Here is a 16939-nt window from a genome sequence, read left to right on the forward strand (position 1 = left end):
ATCCCCTTTGAATGGCTTGGTGTGCATGTGTATTAAATGTGCCCGTCAATAGCTACCCATGTTTGTATAAATAAACGACAAGGGTGTCTACAGGGATTAGGTACGGTAGGGCATCAGACATGTCAGAGCTTCACTAGTCAATCAATCAATCAAAGACATTTATAGAGCGCACTACTTACCCGTAGGGTCTCAAGGCGCTTAGGGGGGGGGGGTGCCGTTACTGCTCGAACAGCCAGGTCTTGAGCTTCTTACTGAAGGAGAGGTGGTCTTGGGTCAGGCGCAGGTTGGCCGGGAGGGAGTTCCAGGTCTTGGCGGCCAGGTAGGAGAAGGACCTTCCTCCTGTTGTCGCTCTACGGATGCGTGGGACGGCGGCGAGGGCGTGGCTGGCTGATCGGAGGTGGCGTTTGGGAGCGTAGAAGTTGATTCGGTTGTTGAGGTAGCTCGGGCCTTGATCGTGTAGGGCTTTGTGTGCGTGGGTGAGGAGCCGGAAGGTGATTCTTTTGTTGACGGGGAGCAAGTGCAGGTCTCTCAGGTGTCCGGAGATGTGGCTGTTTTGTGGGATGTCAAGGATGAGTCTGGCTGAGGTGTTCTGGATCCGCTGGAGTCTCTTCTGGAGCTTGGCGGTGGTTCCGGCGTAGAGGGCGTTGCCGTAGTCCAGTCGGCTGGTGACGAGGGCCTGGGTGACGGTCTTCCTGGTCTCCGCGGGGATCCACCAGAAGATCTTCCGAAGCATGCGCAGGATGTTGAAGCAAGACGAGGAGACGGCGTTGACTTGCCTGGTCATGGAGAGGGAGGAGTCCAGGATGAAGCCCAGGTTGCGTGCGTGGCTCGTCGGTTTGGGTGCGGTGCCCAGGGCGGGGGGCCACCAGGAGTCGTCCCAGGCGGAGGGCGAGGAGCCCAGGATGAGGACCTCCGTCTTGTCTGAGTTCAGTTTCAGGCGGCTGGTCGTCATCCACTCGGCTACCTCTTTCATCCCTTCGTGCAGGTTGGCTCTGGCGGCGGCGGGGTCGTTGGTCAGGGAGAGGATCAGCTGGGTGTCGTCGGCGTAGGAGATTATGTTGAGGTTGTGTTGGCGTGCGATGGCCGCGAGGGGGCTCATGTAGACGTTGAAGAGGGTAGGGCTCAGCGAGGATCCTTGAGGGACGCCGCAGATGACTTCGGTGGCCTCTGACTTGTACGGTGATAGGCGGACTCTCTGCATTCTTCCGTCGAGGAAGGAGACGATCCATTCCAATGCCTTCTCCTGGATTCCGACGTTGCTGAGGCGCTGCACTAGGGTGTGGTGGCAGACCGTGTCGAAAGCCGCGGAGAGGTCTAGGAGGATGAGGGCCGCTGTTTCTCCGTTGTCCATCAGGGCTCGGATGTCGTCGGTGGCGGCGATGAGGGCGGTCTCGGTGCTGTGGTTGGCTCGGAAGCCGGACTGTGAGGGGTCGAGGGATCCGTTCGTCTCGAGGAAGGCGGCCAGCTGTTTGTTGACGGTCTTCTCGATGACTTTGGCTGGAAACGGGAGTAGCGAGATGGGGCGGTAATTCTTGAGTTCGGTGGGGTCTGCTGTAGGTTTCTTGAGTAGAGCGCTGAGTTCGGCGTGCTTCCAGCTCTCGGGGAAGGTGGCGGTGTCGAAGGAGGTGTTGATAATGTCCCGCAGGTGGGGTGCGATGACAGCGTCGGCTTTGTTGAAGACGTGGTGAGGGCAGGGGTCGGTCGGTGGTGTAAATACATTCCACGTGGATTCATTGCATGCATAGTCGCCTTTTAATGAATATCACGCAAATCATCATGGTGATAGGTACGTACGGTTTGTCCAGCATGTCCTAGGTGTGTCTATAAATATATATTTTTTAAAAGTAATAAAAAACAGTGGCCGGCCCTGGGGATTGGTGTAAAAAAAATATAATTAGGAGACAGGCCCTGGGGGATGGGGTCATCAGGGCCAATAAATTAGAATAAGAAGGGGAACCACACAGCCCCCCTTCTTAAAAAATTAAAATAAATAAAAGACTGGCATCGTGCCGGAGGCCATGCCCCCTCCGTGGAGCACTCTGAAAACACGCCCTCAACAGGCATCTCCAGTATGCGCCAGGGAGCTGCGCTGCAGACAGGTGTTCTGAGGCCAAGCCCCTTTTTACACCTCTCTGCAACACAGCTCTGTGGCGCTTACTGGAGGTACCTAGTGGTCTAGTTTGACCCTAGGGACCCTTAGGATTCAAGGGGACTTAATCTCTCAACTTAGAACAGCCACAGGGCGCGTTAACACAGTGGTGAAGGGAGGGGACGGGGCCTGATGTGACGTGTGCAAACACGCACTATGGCACGTTTTAATTTGGGGATATAATTTCCCTTCAATACTGAGGGCCCCTGGGGGCTAACTAGCCCACCAAGTGCTTCCAGTAAGCGCCACTGAGCTGCATTGCAGAGAGGTGGTCCAGGCCGTGCCACTTTTTACACCTCTCTGCAACGCTGCTCTGTGGCACTTACTGGAGGTACCTAGTGGGCTAGTTGGACCCTAGGGACACTCAGGATTCAAATGAACTTAATCTCCCAACTAAAAACGGACACAGGGCGTGTTTACACAGTGGTGAAGGGAGGGGACGGGGCCTGAGTTAACGTGTGCAAAAACGCCCTGTGGCTTGTTTTAAGAGGTAGTTTTAATCCCCATGCCCTATTATATACTAGGGGCTTACAGAGAAGGTCATGCTAATCAGGGGGACCCCAACGTATAATGTTCCCTAGTGTATGTAGGTGTTTTCACTGTACTCTAAGTGTCTTTTAACATAGCACTGGCTCTAGGACTGGTTAGTCAGACTCAGTTACCACCAGTATCCGTCTGAAAAAGTTGAGGGTACAGGATGATTTTGCAACAAGGCTTCTTTCTGCTCTTCTTTTTATTCTTTCTGCACGTTATCCTTCTTCCTGCACTTATCTTCGTATTTGAGCACTTCTGTTGCTTCTTTCTGCACTTCTTTTGTTTCTTTCTGTGCATTTTTTCTTCTTTCTTCACATGTCCTATCTCTGTAGGCATAGTTAGAAATTAGCATTTAAAAAACCTTTGAAATTCACAGAAAAAACCATAGGTTTCAGGCACGTTATAGTTAGGAATTAGCATTTAAAAAACCTCAGAAATTCACTGGAAAAACCATAGGTTTCAGGGGTGTTATAGTTAGCTGGACTTTTCAATTGTAAAAAACCATTGAAATTCCCCCGTTATAGTTAGTTCAGCTAACTATAACTCGCGCGCCCGCAATGCACTGCATATTACATCACTCATGACATGGTCAGTGACATCACTCATGACATCACTGATGACATCTCAAATGACATCACTGATGACATCATCCAGTGAATGTGTGTTTTTCTGAAAATTAAATATGTTTTATATATGTATATCTCAAGGTCGATGGAAGAATAAATGGGTATATAAGTGTCTAAATGGATGATTTGTTTTTGAAAAATTGATTGTGTAACTGACTGATTAAGTGTATCATAGTGAATACATGGCTTAGTGAGTAATGTTTAAATATGTAAATATCTGTATCAGTCTCTCACTTTGTGTATAAGTGGCTGCATGGGTTGGTGAGTAGCTACACGAGTGTCTATATAGGTTATTAGTTGGTTTTTTGAGTATCAGTCTGAGTGTCTGCATGATTCGGTGGGGGGTATTACGTAGTGCATAGGTGCATGAATGAGTGACTCACTCTTTGTATGTGTTGAAGACAGCATGTGTGCAGGACTGTATGGGTGGATGAGTGTGTGTATGGGTGTGTTAGTGAGTGAATGACTGTCTCAATAGTGTCTTTATGAGTACATATGTTCTAAACTAGTATATGTGACCATTGGTGTATATAAGTGAGTATATGTGAGAGTGAGAGATTGAAAGAGTTCCTGTATGAATAAGTATGTGTTTCTATAAGTGATTGTTTAAAAGACTAAGTATGTGTAAGTTTCCGTAGAAGTAAGTGTGGTGGTGTGTGTATAACTGTATATGCAAATAAATGTATGTTTGATTCTTTATTAGCATGAGTGACTATGTGTGTGAGTAACTCTATGGATGAGTGGCATTGTGTAACAGGATGTATAGGTGTATGAGTACATATGATGAGTGAATACATGTATGAGTGACTGTATAGGACTGTTGGTGAATGAGTGGATGTGTATGTGGATCTTAGAATTCCTGAAGAGGTTGTTGTAACTGGTATTGGTATGTCCATTGTTTTGAAAAGTTTAGTCTCTATTTTTGAATGTGTGTATCAAAGGTTATATTAGGGTGAGAGGAGGTCTGCCACTCTATCACAAGGATGATGTCATCAGTGATGTCATCAGTGATGTCATTTGAGATGTCATCAGTGATGTCATGAGTGATGTCACTGACCATGTCATGAGTTATGTAATATGTGACGTCATCAGCAGTGCATTGCGGGCGCACGAGTTATAGTTAGCTGAACTAACTATAACGGGGGAATTTCAATGGTTTTGTACAAGTGAAAAGTCCAGCTAACTATAACACCCCTGAAACCTATGGTTTTTTCAGTGAATTACCTACTGGCGGTCGCCAGTAGGTAGTTATAGTTAGGACCGAGTTTCCATAGGAAATCTCAAAATTCTATTTTGAATAACTTTTGCGTCGGTTGACGAATCCTCTCGAAATTTTCAAAACTAATGGGGCGCTCCGCTCAGCTCCTACCCTGAAAGTCTCGGGGTGATTCAGCAAGCGGGGGCCGAGAAAAAAGGGGGTCCCAAAACGCGTTTTCCCCATGCATTTTTCCATAGGGACTTTAGTCACAGCTACAGCCCGAACGGCTGAACAGAATTATGTGAAATTTGGCAGAGAGGAAGTCCGCAGGTCAAGGAAGTGCCTTTTGCAGGTCTGGTGTAAATCTGTTCAGTATTTCCTGAGAAAATAGTATTTAAATCAATATATATATCTGTAAGCGCGCAGCGTGCGCGCTGGGTGCGCGCACCTTGCCGTGCGCGAGCGCAATTCTGATTGGTTGTTAGATCTTAGTAAACATTCGAATCGGTGGAAATCAGGAAGCGGCGGCCGCCATTTTGTCTATTGCATAAAGAGGGGGTGATAAACAAAGGGGGAGAACTTGAAAAGGGGGCAGAGTGGGGAGAACGTGACCCAGAAGGCATTGTAAGGGGGTCACAGTAGGACCTTGTAGGGCAAAAAAAAAGATTTATATTTTGTTAAAAAATATCGCCGAGTGCGCGCACCCAGCGCGCACCCAAAAAAAAATTTATTAAAAAAATCAAAAAAAAATCGCATTTAAGTGTTTAGATAAAAGGTGGCTCTAAAAAGAGCCCTTGTGTTTATTGTTTGTTTTTTGGTACCTACAAGTAAGTACCGATGCAGAGTCTAAAGTTCAAGAGGAAGACTCTGTTGCCTTCATCAGTGAAGTGTACACCATCTCCTCTATAAATGTCTTGCATGTTGTAACGCAAGTTGTTGTGGTATATAGAACCCATACCATAGTCTCTGAGGAAAGCAGAAATAGATTTGTTGACGTGCTTCCTTGCTTTGTCAATCTGCGGACAAAATTGGTTGGACCAGTTCCACTTTTGCCTTTGGCATATGTTAGAATATACGAAGGCAGTTTGTGGAAAAAGCGACATCAATTGCACAAAGGTGTCCTTAATAAGCATTTCCAGACCTACCCCAGTTAAAGTGCCTAGGTCATTTCCACCACAGTGCACAATAATAAGGTTAGGCTGTGGGAGATGTAGAAAGGTTTTCACCAAAGGCATTAATTGGTGCCACTTTAACCCTCTCTGACCAATCCATTTGATGTCTACATTTGGCAAAGCAAGGTCTCTTACCATACCTCTTTTTACTGCAAATTTTTCACTCCAGAAGACATAGCTGTGACCTACAATCCACACTGTGAACATCTTCAAAGGAGATCTGGATGCACTCAGGAGGTGTCTTTCAGTAGAAAGGCAAAAAGAAAGGAAAGACAGTTGAAAAAAGGGGGCACACATACTTTTTTTTATAAAAAGAACTCATTGGCTATTTCAAAGCATTCTACACTAAAAACTAGGCTGTATGTTTAAATTTTAAAAAGCATGTATTGCATTGGTTCAGAAAAAAGTGTGAAAAAAGAACATTAGTTTGGATTTGCTGTTAGGTTTGAAAAGTCAAGCACTCTTGCTCTTTGGAAATGAAACATTGTCTGTTGAACTTCTGACCTCTCTGCTCACACCTGTGTTCCATGACCTGTTGCTATTGTAGCAGGCAGAAGTTAAGTTGGGGGAAGGGTACATTTGGAAAGGGGTTGAAGTTTTCAACCAATAGAAATGTGTGATTTCATTTGAAAAAATGTGGGAAGTACTGAGATTGAAAATTAACATGTATATGTGTGAAAAAAGAGAGGGAAACTGTGCCATTAACTGGTTCTGCTGAGAGGAGAGAGGTGTGGAGCTCAGTGATTCTGGTCTGATAAACTGCTGTGTGACTGCCACATTTCTTTCACAACTAACTAATTTTAAAGGTGAGTTATGAGTTTGAGAGGGGGTGTTTGTGGTTAATTTTGATATATAAAAAAAAATTATGATTATTTGTTTAAAGTTGTGATTTACATTTTCTGTTTTGCGAGATATTTAACTGTTTTGAATATGTAAAATATTATGGAGTATATTTTCAACATAAGATAATGTGTACTGGTAACAATGAGGAATACTGTTTTGTGCCTACCATCAAACCATGAGTCTGTGTGCAGAGAAGAATTGTGGGCAGAGATTTAATTTGTGTTGCTGTTGAAAAGTAAGACTTGCAGTTGAAAGAAAAGGACAGCTTCTTTTTAATTGTGATGGTTAGCATTTAGCAGAAATCACTTTGAAAAAAAAGAGAGGAAAATGGCAGCACATTTGAAAAAAGCATTAGTTCTGTTAGAATTGATAACCCAGGAAAGGGGCAGCCTGTGTTTTGTGCCTACCAACACAGCATGAGTCTGTGTGTATATAGGAATTGTTGTCTGAGATTTAATTTGTGAAGTTGTTGTTCAGTAAGAAATGTAGTGCTAGGAAAGTGGCAGCCTGTGTTATGTGCTTAAAATGATGACATGAGTCTGTGTGCACACAGGAATTGTGGGCAGAGATTTAATTTGTGAAGATGTTGTTCAGTAAGAAATGCAGTCCCATGGAAGGGGCAGCCTGTTGTGTTTACACAAATTATCCCTTAGCACACATGCACTGTTACATACATCCCTGCAGTCTTCATGCAGTTCTGGAAGTCTCTTTGCTCATCTGTCAAGCACCAGACAATCCACAGTGTTCAGAAACACACTCTTGGCACACACGCAGCAGCTTCTCTAACACTCTCATGTGTAGTACTCATCTCTGTGTGCTGTTTCAGATAGCACTGTGTAATGCAAACACATTCAACGTCACCATGGCCTCATTTAAATTGATCTTGTTTATTCGCTCACTCTGTAACATATGGACATGGTCTTAAGAAGCTGTTAGGAAATGTGCTGTTTTCTGCTTCTGTAAATAATAAGGGAAATGTATCAGGCTGTAACAGTAATTTGGTACTATTCAGGGACACTGTTTTGTTCCAAAAAACATAGCATGAGTCTGTGTGCGCACAGGAATTGTGGGCAGAGATTTAATTTGTGAAGTTGTTGTTCTGAAAGAAATGCAGTCCCATGAAAGGGGCAGCCTGTGTTATGTGCTTAAAATGATGGCATGACTCTGTGTGCACACAGGAATTGTGGGCATAGATTTAATTTGTGAAGATGTTGTTCAGTAAGAAATGACGTTCGTGGAAAGGGGCAGCCTGTTGTGTTTACACAAATTATCCCTTAGCACACATGCACTGTTACATACATCCCTGCAGTCTTCATGCAGTTCTGGAAGTCTCTTTGCTCATCTGTCAAGCACCAGACAATCCACAGTGTTCAGAAACACACTCTTGGCACACACGCAGCAGCTTCTCCAACACCCTCATGTGTAGTACACAGCTCTGTGTGCTGTTTCAGATAGCACTGTGTAATGCAAACACATTCAACGTCACCAAGGCCTCATTTAAATTGATCTTGTTTAATCACTCACTCTGTAACATATGGACATGGTCTTAAGGAGCTGTTAGGAAATGTGCTGTTTTCTGCTTCTGTAAATAATAAGGGAAATGTATCAGGCTGTATTAGTAATTTGGTACTATTCAGGGACACTGTTTTGTTCCAAAAAACATAGCATGAGTCTGTGTGCGCACAGAAATTGTGGGCAGAGATTTAATTTGTGAAGATGTTGTTCAGTAAGAAATGCAGTCCCATGAAAGGGGCAGCCTGTTGTGTTTACACAAATTATCCCTTAGCACACATGCACTGTTACATACATCCCTGCAGTCTTCATGCAGTTCTGGAAGTCTCTTTGCTCATCTGTCAAGCAACAGACAATCCACAGTGTTCAGAAACACACTCTTGGCACACACGCAGCAGCTTCTCCAACACCCTCATGTGTAGTACTCAGCTCTGTGTGCTGTTTCAGATAGCACTGTGTAATGCAAACACATTCAACGTCACTAAGGCCTCATTTAAATTGATCTAGTGTAATCACTCACTCTGTAACATATGGACATGGTCTTAAGGAGCTGTTAGGAAATGTGCTGTTTTCTGCTTCTGTAAATAATAAGGGAAATGTATCAGGCTGTAACAGTAATTTGGTACTATTCAGGGACACTGTTTTGTTCCAAAAAACATAGCATGACTCTGTGTGCACACAGGAATTGTGGGCAGAGATTTAATTTGTGAAGATGTTGTTCAGTAAGAAATGCAGTCCCATGAAAGGGGCAGCCTGTTGTGTTTACAAAAATTATCCCTTAGCACACATGCATTGTTACGTACATCCCTGTAGTCTTCATGCAGTTCTGGAAATCTCGTTGCTCATCTCTCTTGCACCAGAGAATACACAGTCTCCAGAAACACACTCTTGGCACACACGCAGCAGCTTCTCCAACACTCTCATGTGTAGTACTCAGGTCTGTGTGTAATGCAAACACATTCAACGTCATCAAGGCCTCTTTTTCTTTGCTGTACTCTAAACACTCAGCCAGGTTGCAGATACTTATGGTATGAAGTAGCTGTTTGGAAATGTGCTCTTTTCTGCCTCTGTGATTTTCCAGGTAAAATGTGTATGGCTGTAACAGCAATTATCACTTGATCTAACAGAGTAGTAAATGTGCTTTGAATTTGCAAATCAAATTCTGTTTTCTGCTTAGAAGCACACCATGAGGCTGTGTGTGCACAGAAATTGTGGCCACAGATATAATTTGTGTTGCAGTTGTTCTGTTAAAAAATGCACTTGCGGGAAAGGGGCAGCTTGTTTTTTTTCAACTTTGGTGGTTAGTACTGTGCACAAATTTGTAAATGACAAATGAGAGACAAATGGAAAAACATTTGAAAAAAATGAAAAGTAAAAAAAAATATTTAAATGAATTATAATTACAAAAAGGATTTTTTTTTAGTTCCTTGCAGGTATTGCTGAGCAACAGTGAAAAAAAAATGCCTTTAAGGACAAGAAAAAGGAAAGAAAAGCAACAACAAGTATATCTGGACAAAACTGGGAAAAAAAAATAGCAGGAGAAGCTGGTGATGGCAAAAAGAAAAAATCTACTGGTAAGCAGAGCAGAGATTTCATAAAACAGATTTTCAAAAAACAAAAAAATGGCAAAAATAACTGCAAAACAAAGAGAGTTTTATGTACAAAGCCACAACACAGTCAACAACAGAAAAAAAAGCTAATGTACAATCAGAAGTATGTCAAACAGATTTAACACGAAAATTAGATTTTAAAAACATTCGTCGAAAAATGTTTCAGAGAAGAGTGATGTTAAATTTGCTAAAGGATGTGAAAAAATATAAGAAAAAAACTAAATTTATTAAGAAAAAAAAATGTATAGAAAAAATTGTAAGTAAGGCTTTGGAAATAAAAAGAAAACTTTTTATTCTAATTTTGATTAGGATGCGTAGATTAGAAAAATTAATGAATGCAATGAAGTCACAAAGCAAAAGGAAAAGACAAGTGAAAAAAAGGAACTTTTGTAAAGTGTTTTTGGGAGAATGGAAACACAGTTCAAGTACTGAACCATTTTTTAATGAAGAGAGTTATCTTCAAATTAATAGTTTGTTGCATGCAGTTGACACTAATGGTAGAGCATATGAAGTGAAGGATGGTTGTGTGATGGAAAAAGAGAAAATGGTCCCTAGAAATGAGGAAGAAGTAATGGCTGCTGAGGCTATGGGGAGACGTCCAAAAGCCCCAGTGTATACTTGGAAATGTAGTAGTATTTGTACTGTGCATCAGGAATCTATTGATAAATTACGTGACTTTCTAAGAGAATATAGTAAAAAGAGTGTAAAACAGAAGATGAAGGTGCTTCAAACACTAGATCCATGCAGAGTGAGAGAAAATACTGGTTTGCAGGGACATTCTCTGGCTTGTCTATCTAGAAAAGTGTGTAAAAGTGTTTTTCATCATTTTAGGATGCTGGCTGTTCATCATACTGAAATGAGAAAGTTTGTGAGAACATTGTATTTTGCTAAAAGTCCAGCAGTAAAGTTGAATGAGTTGAATAATGCTCTGTTCCGTGGATCTGTATCAGATGTAGTGAAGGTTACTGATGAGATTCAGTTTTGTTACTTTGGTCCAGAAGAAGAAAGTGCAGAAAATGACACAGTAAATGAGGAAAATGAGGAACAGAATGTAGAACTCATTATTACTAAAAATGTTGAGGATGAAATGACAAAATTTACTATCACCTCTAATGAAACACCAAATATTACTTGTATTTGTTGCCGCAGAAGTCATTATAAAAATCAAACAAGGAATGTTGATCTGTATAAAAAAAGTGAAAATGAAGATAATTATAAGTGGAAGGATTTTGCAACATATATATTTCTTGAAAATTGTTTTGAATTGGGTGAAGATCAGCGTATTTGTAAATACTGTTATAATAAATTAGAACAAAATAGAATGCCGACCAGAGCTGTACATAATAATTTAGAATTGGATGCTATTCCTGCCGAACTTTCTGAATTAAATAGATATGAGTCTATACTTATTCAATGTGTTCATCCGTTCCAGACCATAGTACGTATGGAGCCCAAAACTGGAAAATTACCTCCTTCTGATTTACTGAGAGGTTTAAAAGGAAGAGTGGTGTATTTGCCCTTGGATTTGAAAAAAAATATGGAAACTATTGATGCAGATACTTTGGAAACTGAACCATTAGTAATTCTGGTTAATGGTGTACCTACAAAGAATAAGAAGATTTGGCAAGAGCTGGTGGATGTGCGAAAAGTACAAAGAGCAAATTTGTATTTGAAAAAAAATAATAAATGGTATGAATCAATTTATATAGAAGAAGAAGAAGAAGAAGATTTACAAGAAGACACAGAAAAACCAACTGGTCAAATTGAAAAAGTGGACAAGTCAAAGGAAGAAGAAATTTATGAACATTTTAGCATACATCCTCTTCATTCGAAAGAAGTTATGGGAGACACTATTGATCTGTTTCAGATGAAGAAAGCAAAAGGAACTCCCGTGAGTGTATGGGAGGAGAGCTTGGAAGCTCGATGTTTTCCTCAGCTGTTTCCTACAGGAAAAGGTGGTCGATACGATGAACGCCCAGAACAGATTCCAGCTTCTGAGTATCGGACTACAAGACTATATGCAGAAGATCCTAGATTTCGTCAAAGTATTCCATATTTGTTCCATCTTTTATTTGAAAGCGACTTGTCTGCATTATCTTATGCAGTAAATCACATTTTGAAAAGTGGAGTACATCTACATAATGTGTCTGCTAAGGATTTTATGGAGAAAGTGCAGCACCGAGATGATCATTTGGAAACACAACTGATCAATCTGATGGCTTGTCAGCGTGGGACAAATGAATATTGGTACCGACGCCATGGTGAGTTAAAATGCATGTTACGGAATTTAGGAACTCCTACATGGTTTGTAACCCTAAGCTGTGCCGAGTACGCTTGGGATGATTTATTGGATTTTCTACGAGAGGCAAATTCAAACATTAAAAACATTGAATACAAGACAGCTGGAGAACTGTGCTCTTTGGATCCGGTTAATGTTTGCAGATATTTCAATCATAGATTTGAGGCTATGATGTCCTTCATCTGCAATAAAAAAAATCCACCTCTTGGAGAAGTAGTGGATTTCTTTTGGAGAAAAGAGTACCAGGCAAGAGGTGCTCCTCATATTCATATGCTGTTGTGGATCAAGGATGCCCCAAAGTTTGGAACAGATACTGATGAAGCAGTGTTATCTTTCATTGAAGAATATGCAACATGTGCTATACCTAAAAGCACAGAAGAGAAAAAGTTAAAAGAACAAGTTTTACGTTTCAAAAGTCATCGGTGTGGAAAATACTGTTGACGGAAGTACAAGACCAAAGATAAATTCTACACAAAGTGTCGATTTGGATTTCCTAGACCTGTTCTTTCAAAAGGAAGACTCAACAGTTTTATGTCAGCTTTGCGACATACTATAACCAGAAAGTCTCCAAAAAATACCTATAACCTAAAAAGAAATGAAGAGTCAAAATTTATAAATGACTTTAACCCAGTGATTTTAACAATGTGGAATGCTAACATGGATATTCAGTATGTGGCAGACAATTCTATTGCTGTTGCTCGGTATGTGACATCTTACATCACTAAATCTGAGAAAACAGAATTGAAGGAAATGTGGGAAGAGATTTCTCACGAGAAGACTGTCAGTAAGAAGCTGTACAGTTTCAGTTTAAAGATGTTATCGCATCGAGAAATTGGATCCTACGAATGTTCAGATAGGTTATCATCTGCAAGTATTTACTCGAAATCCAGAAGAATAATTTGGGTAAGCTTAGGCCTTGCAGGAATGAGAAATCGGGTACTGAAATCTGTTGGAGAAATTGAATATTTGGCCGAGAATGACCCAGAAAGTACAGATATTTTGAAATCAAACATGTTGGACACATATTACCCAAAGAGAAGTCATCATCTTGAGAACATGTGTCTCTATGAAGTGCTGCAGAACTACATTTATTCACGGAAAGCCACAGAAGACATCAACCATGGAAAATATAAAGTCATTGGTGAGGAAGGATGTTTGGTGAAGCAAACAAAAGGAAGTTTGATAAATCACAGGAAGCTGAGTTGCGACACTACTGACAAAAAGGAATTTTACTACTTGGCTCTTTTACAGCTCTTTAAACCATGGCGTTCAGAGGACGAACTACTGGGAGAATTTCAAAGCTATGAAGATTCTTTAAATGCTAGCAAAGACAGCATAGAATGCAGTACTTTCACAACGTATGTCCAAATGTTAAATGAAGAAAATGAACAGGAAGCAAAAATTGCAGCTGAAGTAGCTAGAGACAGTTCTCAAGACAGCCAAAGTTCAGGAACACTTAGTCAAGATCCCCTCGGACAACCGATCATAGAAAATGAAGCTGCAGTAGCCATGACTGAAGTAGAAACGGCTATGAATCAAGCACAGGAAGATTCAATTGACTTACTAAATCTGGAAAAACAACTGAATGAAGAACAAAAAGAAATTTATGAAGAAATCATCAAAAAAATTGATCATGGATTTCTACATGAAAAGAAAGGGTGCTCATGCACATCATTTGAAACAATAAGGATGTATGTGAGTGGACAAGCTGGAACTGGTAAAAGTTTCTTAATAAAAGTAATCAGAAGCTACCTACAGCAAAAAACAGCTTCAAATTTGTCTTGTGTGGTAACTGCTCCAACTGGGTTAGCAGCCTATAACATAAAAGGAATTACCTTACATCGCTTGCTAATGTTACCAGTGGAGCATGAGAACAAAATAGAATACCACAAACTAACTGGAGAAGCATGCCTCGAAGTTTCAAGAGTGTTGAAGAAGATGCAAGTTCTCATTATTGATGAGGTGAGCATGGTTTCAAATTTAATGCTTGCCTTTGTGCATTTAAGAATGCAGCAAATTCTAAAGAGAGACTATGATGTGTTATTTGGAGGTAAACATGTCATAGTTTTTGGGGATCTTCTGCAGCTCACTCCAGTTAAAGGACAACCAGTGTTTAATACTGTGACACATGAAGACACGAAGAAGTCATTAGGAAGCATTGGTAATGCGAATATTTGGTCATTCTTTGAGTACAAAGAACTCACTACCAATATGAGACAAGCAAACGACGAAGATTATGCAAATATTCTGAAAGATATCAGAATTGGACTACTCACAGAAGTTGGCAAAAAAGCATTACAGAGACGGTTGCTACATAACTTATTTCCAAATGAAGAAATAGTTGCAGAGAAAATATACCAGAACATTGCAGAAAAAAATACTGTAATCTGCTTAATGCCAACACTACGTGAGTGCTCGATATTCAATGAGGATCTTTTGAAATTGGAAAACGAAGAGATTAAGAAAATGGAAGCAGTGGACAAAATTGAGGATGGAAGAATTACTATCACATTAACAGGCAAACTGAAAAATAAATTGGATTCACTAGAGAAGAATATTTCCAAAACAGCTGGATTAGAAAAAAATCTATATGTTTGCATGAATTGCCGAGTGATTTTAAGGAGAAATTTGGATGTAGAAAAAGGTTTAGTGAATGGAGCTATGGGAAGAGTTGTGGGTTTTTTTAATTATCAGAAAAAGAAGGAATTGAATGTTTAAAAATAAAATTTGATCAGATAGAAGAAGTTAAAGACATTTGTCGTTGTTCAGTTCGTTTCATGCTTGTAAAAGACTTATATGTACGTAGGAAGCAGTTTCCATTTTCTCTAGCATATGCTGTAACTATTCACAAGTCTCAAGGATTGACTGTAGATAGTGCTTTTGTAAACATTGGTTCTACTGTGTTCAAAGAAGGTATGGCATATGTTGCTTTGTCACGAGTGAAAACCTTATCTGGTTTATTTATGATAGACTTTGATGACTCAAAAGTTAGTGCTGATACAAACTGTGTAAAGGAGTACAATAGATTAAGAAGAACCTATGCTCCTCATTTAGGTCAGTATCCTGTGATTGAAAAACATGTGGTTTCTCGGAAAAGGAGATTTGAAAATATCTGTAATGTGGATGAACAGAACAAAAAAAAAATGGACAGTGATGTGATAGCAAGGAAAAAGAAAAAGGACAGTGTTGAAGAGGTTGTTGGTTGCCATTTTGAAAATAGCTCTGGTGTCAACTGCTATGCAAATGTAGTGCTGAATGTTGTATTTTATCTTGAAAAGTTGCTAGAACAGATAAAAGTAAATCATGGAAAAAGATTGTGTTCACTGCTGAGTCTCCTTTATGAGAAGCTGAGTACTGATAAAACTGAAATAGAAAGTGCTACTGATGTTAGAAATCTTTTAGATGTATGTTCTGGTTCTACATAGTTTAAAGAAAATATCCAGCAAGATGCTCAGGAATTCTTAATATTTATTTTGAGTGTACTAGAAGATGAAGGAGTAGAAGTAGAAAACGTATTTGGTGTCTCTTACAAGTGGGAACATTGCTGTGAAAACTGTATGAACACATGTAGTAGTAATGTTGATTCCGAAAGGTTCATATTTTTACCATTACCACAAAGTAAATCAGTGACTTTTAGTAAATTAGTTAAAGATGCCAATCACAACATGGAATGTTCTGAATGTAAATCTGACATGTTTTCTACATTATTTTTACAGAAATATGGTCAGTATGTAATTTTAATGATGCAACGTTGTAGAAGTGATGGTTCAAAATTGGACACTTTAATAAAGAAGTTTACAGGACAGCAATTATCAATTTCTGGAAAAACTTTTGTTACAGTTGCAATAATTTTTCATGAAGGACCTACTGTAACTTCTGGACATTACACAGTTTATCTTAAATGTGAAAAAGGCTGGACACTGTGTAATGATTCCCAATTGATTTTCAAGCAACGTTTGCCTTATGATTTACCCAATTCTTACTTAATTTTTCTGAAACCTAAATTTTGAAAACTAAAATCTGCATCTGAAGAAAGCATTTTTTGTAATTTTAAAGGTTTATAATTGAAGATATCACTTAAAAAGGATTTTGAAATTACTATTTGGCCTAAAGGAAAAGTAATAAAAACAATTGTGGACTCCTTTGACAGAAATTATTTTGGCAGGTGTGCTTTTGCGAGAAGGTTTTAAGACGGTTTGTCTAGAAAATGTTTATTCTTCTAGAAAAGTACTTGTATTATATATTTAATTTTTCTAACAAGGTATATTTTAGTGAGGATAGTTTTGGGGCTTTTTTTAAGCAATCTTTTAGATTTTTTTTTTTTGCCCGCTGTTAAATGATGAATACAATTGTTTTCACTATTTTAAGTGAAAAATAAAAAAATTTTGAAAACAGCAAAAAAAGGGCAAAAAATTGCTTTGTAAAATATGTAAAAACATGTAATGCTTTTTGTAATGTATGATTGAATATTAATACTTTTTTTCTTTTTTTGCAGAACTGGAAACAAAAAATAAAAAAAAAATTCTGTTCCCTTGCAAAATACTTTTTTTATTTTTTTTTTTTAGAAAAAATTTATTTTTTTTAAAGAATAAGTGAAAAATATTAGCATTATTCAATCCTCCCTTTTCATGCTTCCATTTCTTCACCTCTTTTTGTATATTAATTTTTTTTTTTTTTTTTACATTTTTAAAAATACCTTGGGTGCGCGCAGGGTGCGCGCACCTCAAAAAAATTTCAAAAAAAAATATCTCAAAAAAATATTTGGGGGGTTTAGTTTATAAGTGGCTCTTAAAAGAGCCCTTGAGTTAATGGAGGGAAACAGGAAGAGAAAAACGAAAAAAAAGAAAAAACATCTATGGCCTAGTGCACGGATGCGCATCAAATTTTCTCTGAAGGAGATCAAGACTGGTCTCCCCCACAGAAATAAGAGAACCGCAATCAGTGCACCGTGTAGACAACCTCGCCAAACAAGGTGGACCAACAAGAGGTGTAGAAA

The sequence above is a fragment of the Triturus cristatus genome, chromosome 4_1 (genome assembly GCF_964204655.1).
Source record: "Triturus cristatus chromosome 4_1, aTriCri1.1, whole genome shotgun sequence".
NCBI classification, from domain to species: Eukaryota; Metazoa; Chordata; class Amphibia; order Caudata; family Salamandridae; genus Triturus; species Triturus cristatus.